The sequence below is a fragment of the Parasteatoda tepidariorum genome, chromosome 12 (genome assembly GCF_982258835.1).
Source record: "Parasteatoda tepidariorum strain Cologne lab strain chromosome 12, Ptep-v5.0, whole genome shotgun sequence".
Taxonomy (NCBI): Eukaryota; Metazoa; Arthropoda; class Arachnida; order Araneae; family Theridiidae; genus Parasteatoda; species Parasteatoda tepidariorum.
The window spans coordinates 8,467,923-8,484,602 of NC_141766.1; the positions used below are offsets into that span (position 1 = coordinate 8,467,923).

Sequence of the window (16,680 nt, forward strand, 5' to 3'; positions counted from 1 at the left end):
ACCATGAAAGCCTAACTTAATGCATGGCTGCAATCTGAGCTTTTACGGCTCCTTGCGGAATGCTTAGGACATTTTAACCGATAAAAAAGAAGTAATAAAACCTGTCATAAAGAACATTAGCGATTATTCAAGATTCGCTTACAGCACGTGGCTTTAAATACTATCGCATCACACGAGATAATTGCCTCAACGTAAGCCTCTGGCATTTTACGTTTATTTTTCTCTAAAGACAATATCTCTAGCAGAAAACGGAAAAAAATAAACTCAACTAAGGCATATTTTAAATTGTTGCGCAGTTTTATCATCTAAGGCGTAATATATATCCATATGCATTTCTCTAATGTTTATTTTTCTAAATGCTAAAATCGTTCGCGATCAAGCTGCATAAACTACCGTTGTTTGCTAATTAATCATGTGAGTTTCGTTTTCGCTTTGTTGACATAATCTAGTCGTTTTAAAACATGCGGTGTAACTTTTTTTTCATTATTTTCGTTGAATTTGTTTTAAAAGAATTGGAGTTTGAAGCCATTGCTCAAGGTATTGTGTTTAAATGGTTTATGCAGCTTTCAGCTTCATTAAATGAAAAGGTTGTTTAGAAGTTTTGGTTTTTTAGTGTATTGAATTAAGGTTTGGTTTAAGGAGCTTTTAGTTGGTTGCATTAATCAAACATATTTCGTTACTGTCTGGCTGCTTTATTTATATTTGCGAAACTTGATTTTGCTTTCCTATGAGATACACCATATGAATCTATATTTTAAATTACATTTTCTAAAATACGAAAAAAGAGTATCGTTCAAGTAAGTTGTTAAAATGGTTTGATTTAATTTTTTTTATTGTGAAGTAAATTTGGTATTTATTAATTACATTTAGTGTGAAAAAATTACTTATTTCGGAAATGTTAAGCATTACAAGTATTTTAACAAGATTAAATATTTCCAAATTATTCTTAATAATTATTTGAATACTTTTTTCATACAATTAGAGGGTAAATATACGTGAAAAACTTTTTTTTGGCATTAATTTTTTCATAAAAAGTTTTCTTTAAAATGAATTTGAATAGAAATATATTAAAAACTTTAATTTAAAATGAAAGTAAATTTTAATTTGTTGACACTTCTAATGTTGAAAACTCCTAAAAATGTTAAGTTTTTAAAACACATAAATTTTTAAATTTGCACTTTATCAGATATAAAATTTTTAGGTTTAATATTTCGAGAAAACAGACTTGAATAGTCACGGAAGATTTTTTTTATGCTAATAACGTTAAAATAGCATTGTATTATGGAAATAACATTAAAGTTAATACCTTATCTAATTAACTGGAAAAAAAACTGTTCGTAAAAGAGATTTAATATTTAAAATTGTATTTAATGATTATTTTATTAGTTTCTGTTTTTTTTATATATAATTGAAGTGTATAATAACGGGAAAGGTGTTTTTTGACATTGTTAATTTATTCGTTAAGAGTTTATTTTAAAATTATTTCGAAAGAAAATTTATTAAAAAGTTTAATTTTGAATAAAAATAAATTGTAAATTATTGAACACTTCCAATTTCTGAAAACCACAGAAAAATATAAATTTTTTATAAAAAAAAAAGTCAGCATAGAGTATGCTGCTGCGAATATTAAAATTCAGAAATTTCATAAGACATTATTAAAACTGCAGTTTATCAGTCGTAAAATATTCTTCGTTTAAAATTGAAATAAAATAGACATGAATAAGCATGGAATTTTTTTTTGCAGATTTTCTTTCACCCATGCAAATGCCATTAAAATTATTTCATTATCTAACTTAAACCAATAAAAATATTGTTTGTAAAAAAAAACAACCTAAAAGCAAATTTTCTAAATCAAATTTTCCAATTTTAAAAAGCATTTCCTGAAAGCAAAATTGATATAAATAGATAATTTTCTGAAATGCATTTTTCATCTTTCTAAAACAGAATACATTATTATACAATTCGTATGAAATTTCTTCAAATATTAATAATTCATGTCGAGAAAAGGGATTGAAAGAAATGAATTTTCATTTTTTAAGAAGAAATTTGAGATTTCTTTATTAGCATTTCTTCAAGACTTCTTCTGAAAGTCAAAACACAAGTATATTATATATATATATATATATATATATATATATATATATATATATATATATATATATATATATATATATATATATATATATATATCACAAATACAAAATTTATTTTATTTTTCTTACATTCCCCCAATGGAAAATATTAAAAATTTATTTTCAGAAATATTTTCTAGCATATGCTATATAATACGAATTTTCTATCTTCTTGCAATACATGTAGATTATATATATATATATATATATATATATATATATATATATATATATATATATATATATATATATATATATATATATATATAAATATTGAAATGATATATTAAAAAAAGAACAATTAAAAGATATTAATCTCGTCATCAGCTGATACAATTATATCCGCAAAGAAGAGTGCTTTCCAATATTGCATTTATATACCCAAAGCAAAATATATTAATACAATATTGTGAGAAACACCCAAAAAATTTCGATAAAAATGGAATATATTACGTAAAAAAATTTTTAAAAAAAAACCAATCACAGACTAGAGAATAAAATGCTAGAAAAATGCAGATAAAAAACGTTCATTAATAAATACAAAATGTAATAAATAAATGCAATATATAATATACAATGCATACAAATAAAATAAAAAAGTAATATATAAAGCTAGTGCCGAATTCAAGTATACTTACACTTATCGACATCTTTCAAAAATAATTTAAAATATTTTCTTAATAAGTCTGCCAGATCAGAAAATATGAAAATTGCAGCGTAAATAGATGATAGAGGTGTAATTTTTAGCCGTGTTCTTACTAATGTTGAGAAGCGTGTTTGAATTGCCAGTTATCTTTGGTTGGCTTGAAACTGGATGTGCGCACGATCATAATATTATATTGGGCAATAAAAAATTTATAATTAATAAGATTATTGGGTCAGCTGCTCAACGACGATTATATAATAAAATAAAAGTAATAAGGTTTAATTTTAATTATACAGTTTTAATGATTTTAGAGAAAATATTAAAATTTATTGAAAAATATTCTTTATTTAATATTAGGAGTTTTCAGCCATATTCATGTTAGAAATACAATAAAAATTTGATGGAATGACCCTAATGGTTCTCTCATTCCTTTACGAGAGACATTTCAAAATAAAGAATAATCATCCTGGAATAAAAAATATTCGTTATAATGCATCTACGTCTCGAGAAAATGAAAAAAAAAAAAATGATGTAATTATAAACGAATTTAAAATAAAGGAAGAAAAGCAGAAAACAGACATACCGATATAAAATAAAATAAGATGAAAATGCGTTAAAATTAATTTGAGTAATCTAATAATTAACAAAAATTGTTAAGTAGAAAAATAATGTATGTGCTTATAGCCTGATTATATAAAATAATCTTTAAAAAGTAGCAAATTAATTTTCAGTGCTGCTATCTATCTATTATATATATATATATATATTTTTTTTCACATTATTTTAGATGCTTTAAATTAATACTATGTGTTGAATTTATATTCAGTTACATTTCAAGAATAAGGGAGCGGCTCGTTATAAAAGGAATATTTCTGCAAGAATTTTCTTTAATGTACAGAAAAGGAACAAGAATATTTGTTTTAAATTTATTCCAAATATTCGTATTATTTTATGAAATAGTTTATCTGTCGTATCATTTAAAATATAAGGGACGACTCCACAGTTGTTGTTGAAAAAAAAAACATATTTTTCTTAGTGAATTTTAGAATTCTATAATATATAAAGCATGCACTTTAATTTATAATTTATCTTACAAGAAACAGTAAAGAAGAACATTAAATGAATTTCTCAAAAAAAAAACATGTTCATAACAATGATTGTTAAATTTTTTTTAAAACAAAAAAAAAGAATATTTATTTTTCCATTATTCTACACATTTCGAACTGTATGTATGTATGTATTATTATATTTCAAATTTAATGGAAATGACTAGATTGATTGTTCTAAAAAAGTATATTTTTATCATTGAATTTAATTGTAAACTCAAGAACAAGATTATTTAATTTCATATTATTTTACGAGCAAAAAGATAATTACATTATCAATAAAATAATTTGCAGTTCTCATTATAAAGATTTCAAAACGAAATTGTTATTCAGAAACTACCACAAAATTACTTTCTCAGTGCTTTTATATTTTTTGCTTGTGTTTTACGAGCACTTGAATCAAGGGAAGTAAAACATCTAAAGGCATTAGTTCCAAGGGACTTGATGAGTACACAATAGGTCTCCATCTAACAATGCATTTAGCCGAAAGTGCTGTTCTCAAACATGTTTGGGCAAGTGGATCGAAATTAGATCTGGGTTTGTTGTTCAAAAGAGAATACTCCTTAATATTAGCGCAAAGATGACAATAGAAAAATAAAACTTACAATGATATATTTTAGCCATCTTATTTCTTTGAAAATTGAAGTACTTGACATGTTTATATGTTATATATATATATATGTATATATATATATATATATATATATATATATATATATATATATATATATATATATATATATATATATATATATATATATATATATATATATATATATATATATATATATATATACATTGGGTATACAAATTAGTTAGGTCCGTTTTTTTTAGATCAAAAATGCATTTATTTCAGAACAAAATGAATGAACAGATTAATCAAAGTATTGTCCATCGCTTGCCACTACTTTTTCCCATCTCTCAGGCAATTTTCAAATTCCATCTCGAAAGAATGTCTCGTGTTTTGAGGCGATTCAAGTTAGAAGCCAATTTTACATTTCTGCGAAAGAAGTGAACTGGTAACCTGCCAAATCATGCTGCATCCATCGAAAAAAAAACAGTAATCGGAAGGAGCAATGTACAGCGAATACAGCGGGTGCGGTAAAATATCCCATTTGAGCGTTTCCAAAATTTTTTTTACGGCTTTTGCGACATCAGGCAGACCGTTATTAGGCACAAGGATAACTTTGTCATGTCTTTGCTCGTATACCGGCAGTTTTTCTCGTAATGCACGGCTCAAATGAATCAATTGTTGCCTATACCGATCACCCGTTATCGAATCAACAGGCTGTAGCAGCTCATAGTATACAAAACTATTCACCATTCTTCATTCACCATTCACCATTCTTGAAAAGTCGAAAACATTCCCTACATGGTTTATCAGTTTTGACATTGTCACCATAAGCTTCTACAATAATTCGATGAGCTTCAGCTGCATTTATCTTCCAATTAAAGCAGAAACGTAAAACCTCTCGCAAATGGTGCCTCGTTACCACAAAACTTGACATACTAGTAAAGTAAAGAACAGGGTTTTTGTATGAAACTCAAAGCGATATAAGCTGAATATTATTAACAGATGTTTAACCTCTCTGAAACCACCGAAGCCAGCTGTCACTGTAAAACATTCATAACAGCAGAGCCATCTCTTAAAAACGGAACGAACTAATTTGTACTCAATATATATATATATATATATATACACCATTATATCCACTAAAACGAGTGCTTTCTAATATTGTATCAATATAGCAAACGCAAAATATGTCAAAACGATAACAGAACACTCTAACTAAAAATATATCAAGCTTGAAACAGAAAATAAAATGCAAAGAAAATACGTGATCAAAACACAAAATGAAATCTATAAAACTAGCAACTAATCAAAATGAACTTAAACTCACCGGAATCTTTCAAGAATGATTTAAAATATTTTCGAGAAAGATTATCAGATTACAAAATATGAAAACAGCAGAGCAAATAGAGTTAGAAGAGTAAATAGGGGTGTATTTTACGGCACGTTTTTACTGCAGAACTGAAGCGCGTTTGATTCGTTAGTTACCAAGGATTGGCCCGAAAATGGATGTGCGCGAGGTATTGATATTACACTGGATAATTGAAGGTTTATAATTAATAAGTTTGATAATCAATTATACAATTTTCATGATTTTAGGAACATTTATTTTAAAAAAAGAGACAGAGACTTACATGATTTGCCCGTTTTGCATCGATTTTTAATCGCGGATTCGCCCGTATTGGATTCGCCTATGGTGTAAATATAAATTTTTATTAAATTATTAGCAATAACATATAATTAGCTCAATGATTTCATATAGAATTTAATTATTTTAGTTGAGTATCCATTGTTTCTTTTATCAAATATTGAAAGTGTTATATGGTGAATAATCTGGTGTATCGTGAATAAAATTTATTTATAAATATTTCTCTTTTTTCTTTTTATCCTTTTTGTCCTTATTAACCCTTTTGAAAGTAAATAATAAAAAAAAATTGGTTTGAGAAAGAAATTTGCAGCTTGCTGCATTGTTATTAGGAAAGCAATACGTGATGTAAAATCCATATTGTTAAAAATAGTTTCAAATTTTGCCACTGGGTGGTGATGCGGTGGGAATACGGGCAGACAGTCTGCTAGCTTTCAATCAATCGTCGTTCAGTATGCTCATGCTCAAGTTCACTGTACAAAGATAATATATTTATGGAGCAACGAATACTTTTAGTACTAGAATTTAATCGGATGAATCATGGTGTTGTGAGAGCTGGTCGAAGTTTCCAACAAAAACTTTAATGTGACTAAAAGACCGGCGAGGAACGACTGTGGCTTTGTTATGCGTATGTGCTAATTTTATTTCGAGATCACGACATATTATTGCTTCAAAAGCTGGCTACAATGAAAGTATTAGTTTTAGTTTTACATTTTTTACATTTTTAATTAAATTGTAAACTTTTTTAAGACTATGAATTGTCAAAGTTTATAGCTTTTCTAAGAACGATGTGTTGCAGGCGGCAAATCTTCATCTCAATCCTTGTTTATTTTTTTAATTTATTTACTTTCAAAATGGGTCAGTCATTTTGCAGACATCTTGCATATGTCCAGTGAGTTAGATTCCTTAGAATAATATATTCTTCATTATTCATTTGCAACAAAATAGCCAGCACTCGTGAAAGCATCTATTCTAGAAGTTTCTGGATGTTCAGAAAAATCTCATGTATACTTTAACATCCCGTAAATTGGTCAGAAGAGGCGATTGTTGTCAGATGAGCTGCTCCGGCATGCCACAAGAATTTTTATTAAGTTGAGATCTGGATATTGCGGTGACCAAGAAAGTGTGGGAAATGAGATATTAGAATTGTTGTTCATTGAAACAATTGTGTACGTTTTTGGCACGATATACAGTTGCATCATCACCTATGAATTATATGTAAATTTTGGTGTAAAAGTGTTGCATTTGAGAATCAATTTGATTTTCTGATGTGTCTAGGAATGTGTGGTTTTTATTTTACCTTGAAAAAAAATAACATACCACTTCAATACCTACAGAATATGTCTCACATCATGACACTCCCAAAATACCCTTGTACAATGTGAAAAAGGCAAGTAAAACTTTTCCAAGCTTCCAATTAATTGGCCAATGTGGTACTGCAAGCTTGAAAACATTGAATTAAATAAATCTGTTGCAATCAGTGCAGTTAGCGGACAGTACGCGTTTCTTACTAGAATCAATTTCTTCTTTAGTGTTCCATTTACAATTTTCTACATAAAGCTGTAATACTTCTTTTTTTTAAAGTCTCTACATTTCTACAAAGCTCGCATTTTAGATTTTAAATGCTGTTTTGTCTGGTATGTCTTAAATTATTTATATAAAGTTACCTTTTTAATCACTTCTTTATGCAATGTAAATTTTTTCCGAATAAATAATTTTCTTTAAATAAAAAACACATTAATATTAATGATAAGCAAGTTAAAATGTTAAGTAAATTTGTTTAGTTAATACAAAAGTGTTTCATACATTATTAAAACATTTATTATCTTTAATCTAACAAAAATCAAGCTGCCTAAATTTTAACAATGCATATCCTATGTGAATACTTAATATTTTCTTACGTAATTTGCATACGTAATCTTGAAAAAATATATTCCATAGAGACTTATTTATTCATCTTAAAATATTTTTCATGTAATCTAAAACAAATATTTCATATATTTATCTCCAGTTTATAAATATTTCAAAAGCCCTTCATATAAATAAATAAAAATCGAAAACAAATAATGGATTTTTCAAACTGTTTCGTAAATCTAAGAAATTGGTCTGCAGAATAAAATATTTCCTTTTGTTTCATTAAACGTCAAAACAAATAAGGTACGAAATAAAATATGAACATTCAAGAAAAACACATAAACATGTATATATTTTATTTAAATACGTGCTTCGTCATCATATGATGAAGGGAAAAAATGTTTAATTTTCAAATATTTAACAATTCTTAGATTTAGCTTTAACTATAGACTAGAGATTAGATCTTTATTTATTTACTAGATATTTGCTTTGGCTTTTTCTTGACTGCTTTAATCAATTTCAGACCAAGCATAGAAATTTTATAAAACGTGATATTATTTTCATTGATATATGCTTTCATTGCAGTCATTAAGACCCCAAAAAAATTTAGTGTACAAAAAATTGTACTTTATATAAGAAATAAAATGCTGCGTACAGGCACTATTCACCAACTTAATGAGCAAACTATTTAGTTGAACGCTTGTTTTTTTATGAAATTTGTTTTATTATTTTTTTTTATTGACTGACTTAAATATTTAATTCATTATTAGACATATGATAAATCTCAAAAGGAATAAATATACATTTTCATAAAATTTCCTTTGTCGATGACCGTTTTAAGTTAAAAAACTTGAATAGTTTAAAAAATTTTCAACTGAAAGTGTGCGTTCCAATTGAATTACTAATAATTTCTGGACGTCTTCAGAACCCTTGACAACAGCAGAAAATTAAAATTCGGAAAAATATAAATCACAGTGTTAATAAAAAAACATATTTATTGAAATGGTGCGCTTCGGCGAAAAAGGGTTAGTGGTTTCTTTTTAGCAAATAATTAATAAGTACTACTTTAATACATACTCGTAGTGTGTTATAATCATATGCTATAGTGCAATGGGCAAAACAATAAATGATTTACGGAAGTACTATTCGATAACTAATTACCAATCTAATGATTGGATTTTTATGAACTATGTCACGATTTTCGTGATATACGGGACAAGTTTCAAGTTTTCAGGGAGTTTCAAGGTTTAATGGTAAGTCATGCTAATAAATTAGTTTATACAGGTCATGAAACAAGACAGAGCAAAGACACCTGAAATTTAATCAAATTTTCAACAAATTATGATCTCGAATTTTCGTTACCATTATTAGATTACTACAAACTCATTTTAACGATTGATTGAAATTTTAATTTCATTTATATCATTTTTGGGTTTTTTATTTTTATTTTTGTTACGTTTGATGTTCTTTCCTTCAAAAAGAAAACTTATAAAAAGTGATTCAAATAGTTTAGCTGGAAAAGTGATTGAAAGCTTCTATATAGTTCTGTTTTTCTAATAAAAAGTGCCACAAATAATTTGAACATAAACATTTTTGCCACCTTATGTTGCTTTTACAATTCTGGCAACATTTTTAAAAATATTGAGCTAATTTAATATTTTTGTAAACAGCTTTTGTACCCATCCCACAAAAATAAATCTACGGGATTATGTGATGCTCTGAAGAGCCTTAAAAACAAAGTGCCTTTAAAGCAGTGCCTTATTGCCTTAAAACAGCGCCTCAGTGCCTTAAAAAACAAATACACCTAGAAAGAGGCGTCAGAATGAAATGAAATTTTACATTCGTAAGTAAAACATTGATGAAAGTAAGTAAAAACAATCAAAGTAAAATAATCATTCATTGCAGGAAAAGCCTTTATAGCCTTTTGGGCAATCTCTAGAGCGAATGCAGGATGAGATAGGGTTGGGAATTGAGGTATTTAAGTTTTTTATGGTATCCTGCAGTATTTCGTTCCTAAGTTGCTGAAAAACACCGCAAAATCAAGTACACTCAAAGGCTGTCAAATTTGCCGTCCCAAGTGGTCCCACATATGTTTGTCCGGTAAAAAAACCTGGGGATTGAGAAGGTTAGAGAAGGGGGTTAACGTAACGGCAAACTTGTTATATGTGGCCGAGCATTATACCTCTTTGGAGCCATGCCATGAGGGACAACACATGAGGCTAAAAGATGTCATGAACATACCACTGGGCTGTAATAGCACCTTGGATCAATGTTAGGGTCATCGTGTGTCGTGTACGGTGGCACCTCATGCGATGACATCACCTGTAGAAGCGATGTGCTGTTGTAAAGCGTAATCAGGACTTTGAATCATAACTGCTCAATTTATATCAGGATTCATCAATGAAGATGAGAATTCGTTTGCAGTACAATCTCATCGAGGGCAACGCCACTCAAACGGTGAGTGAGCGGCAATCCTGCCTACGGTGTAAAGCAGAAAACCACTTCTGTAGGTATCGTGATGTTGTGGGGAACCATCAGATACGACACAAGATCACCCCTAATATTGAGCCATGGTGCATTGACAGACCAGCGGTACGTTCGCGACATCCTTCAGCCATACGTGTGGCCACTAATGACAGCGGTCCCAGGAGGCAACGAGACAATGTTTGGCCACACGCAGAAAGGATGTCAAAAGAAGGCATTTGACTCATTACCATAGTTCCATGACCTGCTCGATCATCAGATTTTTCCAAGAATGATCATATTTGGGACCACTTGTGATTCCAAGATGGACAGCCTCCGAATTCAGTAGATTTAGCCGTGTTTTTACACACACTGTGAAACGAGATGCCACAGGATACCATAAGGGACACGTATGCCTCAATGCCAGACAATATTGCATCCTGCATTCGTGCTAGAAGTGGGCCAACTTAGTACTAAAACCTTAATTGATTTGTATTTTTTCCTGAAATAAATTATCATTTTGCTTTGAATTTTGAATAAATTGCTTATATCTACGTTATACTTACGTACGTAAAATTTCTTTACATTCTGACAATTCTTTCTAGGGGCTCTAACTTTTATGACAATGAGTGTAGATCACAAAAATGGGTAATAAAATCAGAAATACTTTCCTTCTTATCACTATAAACAAAAGCCAAAATGATCTCGAGTTTCGTAAATTAATAGTCATTTTTATATTAGTCATTGTTTTGTATCTACTGAGTGGTAATAAAGTAACTACGCCAACTTATGACCCCTTGCAAATTGAATTTTTATTTTTAAGTGTCAGCACCTATTTTCTTCATTTGAAATGTGCTCCTCACAAAAAAAATATGTTAGAAGAATATTTATTGCATGAAAAATGGTGTTACCACGCAGACAAGGAGAAAAAAGTAATTCATAAGTTTTCGAAGTGCCAGTGATTCAGTTCTGTCGCACTTCTGTCGATGACAGAAAGGAAGAAGAAAGCACGGTATTTAGTATGATGCATCCTGCTCTTGTCATCTATGTTTAGTGCAATTTTAACTCGCGATAAAATATGTTCTCCAACTCCATTTTTAGTTTTTTACACTTTTTAATAAATAAAAAATGAGCGCTGTCATTTGACAAAATCGTAATTCTGTCATTGTAATCCTGAAAGATAGTTACTCGTTTTTCAAACTATTTTTGAGCGCATGCGTTATAACACCATCAAGAAAACTTTATTCCGTCCTATTGATTGGTGTGCTAACCAAAAAAAGTTCAACATCAGCCAAGTTATTTTGTAATCACCCATTGTGAAATTTTTCATTGAAATCCTTAAATATTTAAACTGCAGCAAACTGTTAAAGTTGAAAAATGTGTCTTAAAATAGTTAAAGAATACAGCTGTTTGTCAACGTTGGGTATTTTTCAATGAGTCGGACTAATTGGTAAAGTCTTCAGTATTTTTTAGATGAATCAAGTTCAGTATTATCAGACTGCTTTTATTAAGGCTTGCTGCTATTAACGTTCAATAAGGTTATTTACTATAAATCTTTACTCTCTGGGCTTAGTTCAAATTGCCTAAAATAAATAAGGCTTATTTAACAATGGATGATGGAATTTCCTGAAGTTAATTGGAAAATATATCCATATTAGCTCAAAGGTAATTAGAAACTATATTCATGTTAGTCCAAAGGTAATTATGGAAACTATAAGCTCACTGTAATAATCCTAAAAAGTGTCAGGCTAATTAAATATTGTTGGAGACTTCTTCAATCGGTATGGCGCATTTCAGAATGGCGTTGACTGTTTTTAAAGATCCGTATTTGTTTAGTTTACAAAAATATATAACGTATCGAAACTTATCCCTGCTTATATGTATATTGCAGCTAGAAATGTGGCTTTCACACGAGGAAAAGCAACTGAATTCAATTATTTATGATTATTTAAATAATCTAACTTTTCATAGTCATGAATTATAAATTAAATTTTGCAGGAGATTTCTTTAATTAGTCTAGTGCATTTCAAAATGACGTTGACTGTTTTCAAAGAGCCCATATCATTTAAATTAGTCTAACGTTTAATTTACAGAAAGATATAATGCATCTAAACCTATCCCTGCTTGCATAGAAATGACAGTTAGAGATGTGGTTTTCACGCCAGGGAAAACTATCTTAACTAATTATTCATGATTATTTAAACAATCTAAGTTTGCATAGTTATAAACTATAAATAATTTAAAAATACAACTTATTACAAAGTCACTAAAAATGAAACAGTCATTAAAACAATGACGATGATAGTAGTCGTTACAATTTTACAATTCATGCAAATTTCAACTAGATAAATATTTTTTCAAAGGAACATTTTGACTTTTTGTCAACTATTCATTATTATAATTTTATTATTTTTTTAAACAAGTTAAGGATATTTGCACATTTATTAATCCTATGTAAACGGGAAATGTCTGAAGCTATCATTAATCCGTAACAAGTTAATACAAAGTAAAAAAAATACTAATGATAAGAATAAAGATTAAAACTAAAAGAAATTTTGAGAGCGAACAAACATTGTGAAATTTGATAAATGAAAGTAAACATGTAAGTGGCTGTTTGCACACGTACAGATTCATTGGTATGGGATCATTCATTACATTGACTCATTTTTCACAAAGGCTATTTTTCGAATATTCATGAGCAAGAGCAATCATTTTAGAAGTTTCTAGTGAAAATAACTTGTGATTTACTTTTTTTAAAGAAAAATTTTTGATAAATGGGATTGGGCAGAAATCTTTTTACTGTGGGGAGAAATAGTCAATAAATATTTACTAATTTTATGCTTTGAGAATTTGACATTGAAAAATTTATTTTTTACTAATGTGTTAAAGTTGCGACATCATAGATTTTGCTTCTCAAAAAAACTTGTAGTGACACATTGTATGCGGGCAACTAAACCAAAAATTTTTATAGTTTTTATAGATTAAAGTTTTGAAAAAAAAATATTAGGCAAGATTTCATAAAAATTGAAGCTAACTTGTCACTAAAGCTACAAAAATTACAACGAATGATTGTAGTAAACTAAAAAAATTACAACGAATAATTGTAGTACTAATTAAAACGAATAATTGTAGTACTAATTACAACGAATAATTGTAGTATTAATTACAATGAATAATTATAGTACTAATTACAACGAATAATTGTAGTACTAATTACAACAAATAATTGTAGTACTAATTACAACGAATAATTGTAGTACTAATTACAACGAATAATTGTAGTACTAATTACAACGAATTATTGTAGTACTAATTACATATATACTGAATTATTTATCATTGTGTTAATCAGAATGGATAATTTCTTTTAAAAAAAGCGAAATAGTTTTTCTACCAATTTTTAAACTTTTGTAATTTAAAAAATTAAGAAATTTGCAACTTTGTAAATATTAAAAACGCATTTTTACATGACTCAGTTGCAATGTGTTAATAAGAGAATTTATTGATCCCATAATCAATATAACCAAATACATTTTTGTATCCTTCGACGTGTTTTATATTTTTCTAAAAAAATTAAAAACAAGTGCAATTATTTTTATACATGCATCCATTCTATCTTCTAGTTCTACATGTATCAGGGTTCGTATGCACCTGGAAAAAATAATAGCTGGTATGAATTTTGTCATTAAGATGCTGAAAGTTTCTTAATATTAGCTTCCACACTAACGAAATAAAATTTCGAATTTGCAACCTTCGAATTTATATAAGTTTACTTAGAGAAAATAAAATATTCTTATAGCTACAAACATTGTTTTAAAAAATATATTAATATTGCTACCACTTTTTTCCTTTTTTTCAATTGCGTATTAATTATGTGTATTTAAACTATTCCACATAAATATAACATACCTGTATTATTTTTATGTTATTTAGATGTATATATATTAGTCTACTTAATATTTTCTCATAATTCTACATAATAAAAACTGAGTATTTGTTTTTCTACGTGCTTTCGAAATGCATTTAGATATTTATTCATGTATTTTCGTATCTAATATTTAGAAAATTCTGCATAGTAAATAAAAACTAATACATGTATTTTTCTGCTTGTATTTTACAACCATTTTTACTATGTATTAATCATAACTGTATATACATCATTCTTCATGAATATAATTTTAGGATAATTCTACCAGCATCTAACAGCATTAGTTCTTTCATATGACTACAATAAAATAATGAACTACAATAAAATAATGAAATCAATTTCTTTATTTTTCTGGATGTATTCCTCGTGTAATTACATTTTTCTATCTGCGTCATATTAAGAAACTTAATATTCTATGTCACAATTCCCTCCGGGAATTAAAAGGCTTGTAGCAAAAAAATATTTCTAATACATCAAAAAATTTTACTTTACCTGTTAAAGAAACATCTCAAGATTTTTTTCCTCAGATGTTCAATATGTGAACATTTAGTGATGCGGCATGTAGGTAGATAATTTATTTACGTCTCACTAGAGCTTCACGATCTGGGAAAAATCCCTAAGGATGATCCAAATACATGCCATCACATTTTTGTGAAGTCACTTCCTCAATTTCAACATAAATCTGAAAGGGAAGGATATTTTCTCCAGATCCTTGTGCTCATTTTACAACTCAACGACCGACCGCAGGACTTTCGATTCCACAGATTTTATGATCACGTATATTGCACGTACTTGGTGGATTGAACCTCGGCCCTTGCAGACTGGATTCTGATTCTCTAACCACTGGACTATCACCGCCTTTGATACGACAGACTTCAAGTCTAAAGTCAATTTCTTGTCACACTCGCTGCAACATGTCACGATGAATGGTAGAGAATGCGGTTGGGATCTTCGTCGTAATTCATTTAAATGACGTGGCGTAGGAACACGAACACATAACCGTTGACGTTATTTCTGGAAAGTGTAGTAGTCATGGAAAAGGCCGATTGTTTCAGCCCGCTTTCCGCTTTGTGTAGGAAATAACGAACGTCTGCTAGATAATCAGTGTTGCGCCATCTTGCTGAAGATTTTACTATACTTAATTTCCCTGTAATTGAGAAATTAACCACAGTTTTAGAATATTTAGGTAAATAACGCCATTGACTCCAAATTGATACAAATTCCGGACAAAATTGTGACGCATCATGTATTTTTCCATTCAAAATTTTGCCACATTTGAACCTAACCCAGAAGGCAAAGTAAATCTTTGTTGAAACATACGGGCCAAACTCGCCACCACGGGTAGATGATTCGCATAATGTGATACTGAATTAGCAAAATGACTCTCAATCATAACATTTAGTGTTATCTTCATGGACAACCCGCCATGTATTTGGTGGAATTCAGATTTTATTTTATTTTAAGACCGTCGTTGAACAGCAGACCCAATTTTTGGGTTTATGACTACTAATGTTCAACTCCGTAGCCTTGTAATTTTGAACCCAATCCAGAAGACGATGGATTTCCTGGATCAAGTATTTGCCTTCGGGGAGGACTTTTTGATGGAACTAACCCGCATTTACGTTACATGGAGAGGAAGACCACGAGAACCTCCCACTGTTATCCTGACGGCAAGGGGACTCTAACCCATGATCCGTCTACCATAGAGGATATTTCGCGTCAGCACTGTGATCTGTGCAAGCGGGAATTCAGATTCGAACTCTTTAACTTCTTTGCAATCAAAAGTTTGAAACATAAAAAAAATCCATCATTTTTCCATGCAGGGCGGCCTACTTTCTACGCTTATTAGGAAAATTTCTTCTAATGATAGCTAAGTTTGTGTTTTGTTTTATCAATTTGATTTAAAGTTATTTTTTCCGTACCACAACATAAAAATCATTCAAAAGTGCATAAGAAACGCAGATTTTTTACACTTCTCGTGGTGAGGCTTTGAAAATGTTGAAATTGTCTACTATTCTTTATTAATTGTCTACTGTTTTTTTTTTCAAGAAAATGTAGTAGTTTGCAGCCTTGTAGATGGTACCTATACTGCTTATTTTATTTTATTTTATTTTATTTTATTTTATTTTATTTTATTTTATTTTATTTTATTTTATTTTATTTTATTTTATTTTATTTTATTTTATTTTTTATTTTATAACCGTCGTTGAACAGCCGGCACAATTGTTGGGTTTATTATTACTAACGTACAACTCTGTTGCCTTGTAATTTTGAACCCAATACAGAAGGCAAGGGAACTCCTGGAACAAGTATTGAGAGAAATTTGCATTCGTGG

The 16,680-nt window shown here is 29.0% G+C and overlaps 1 long non-coding RNA gene across 1 annotated transcript in view; it reads left to right on the plus strand.

The window, feature by feature from the left end:
• The first annotated feature begins 506 nt into the window (after positions 1-506).
• LOC139427226 (uncharacterized) overlaps positions 507-16,680 on the plus strand; it is a 110,666-nt gene continuing 94,492 nt past the window's right edge. The window contains exon 1 of the long non-coding RNA XR_011638364.2: positions 507-797. This is a non-coding gene — a long non-coding RNA (uncharacterized LOC139427226). The remainder of the gene's footprint in view (positions 798-16,680) is intronic.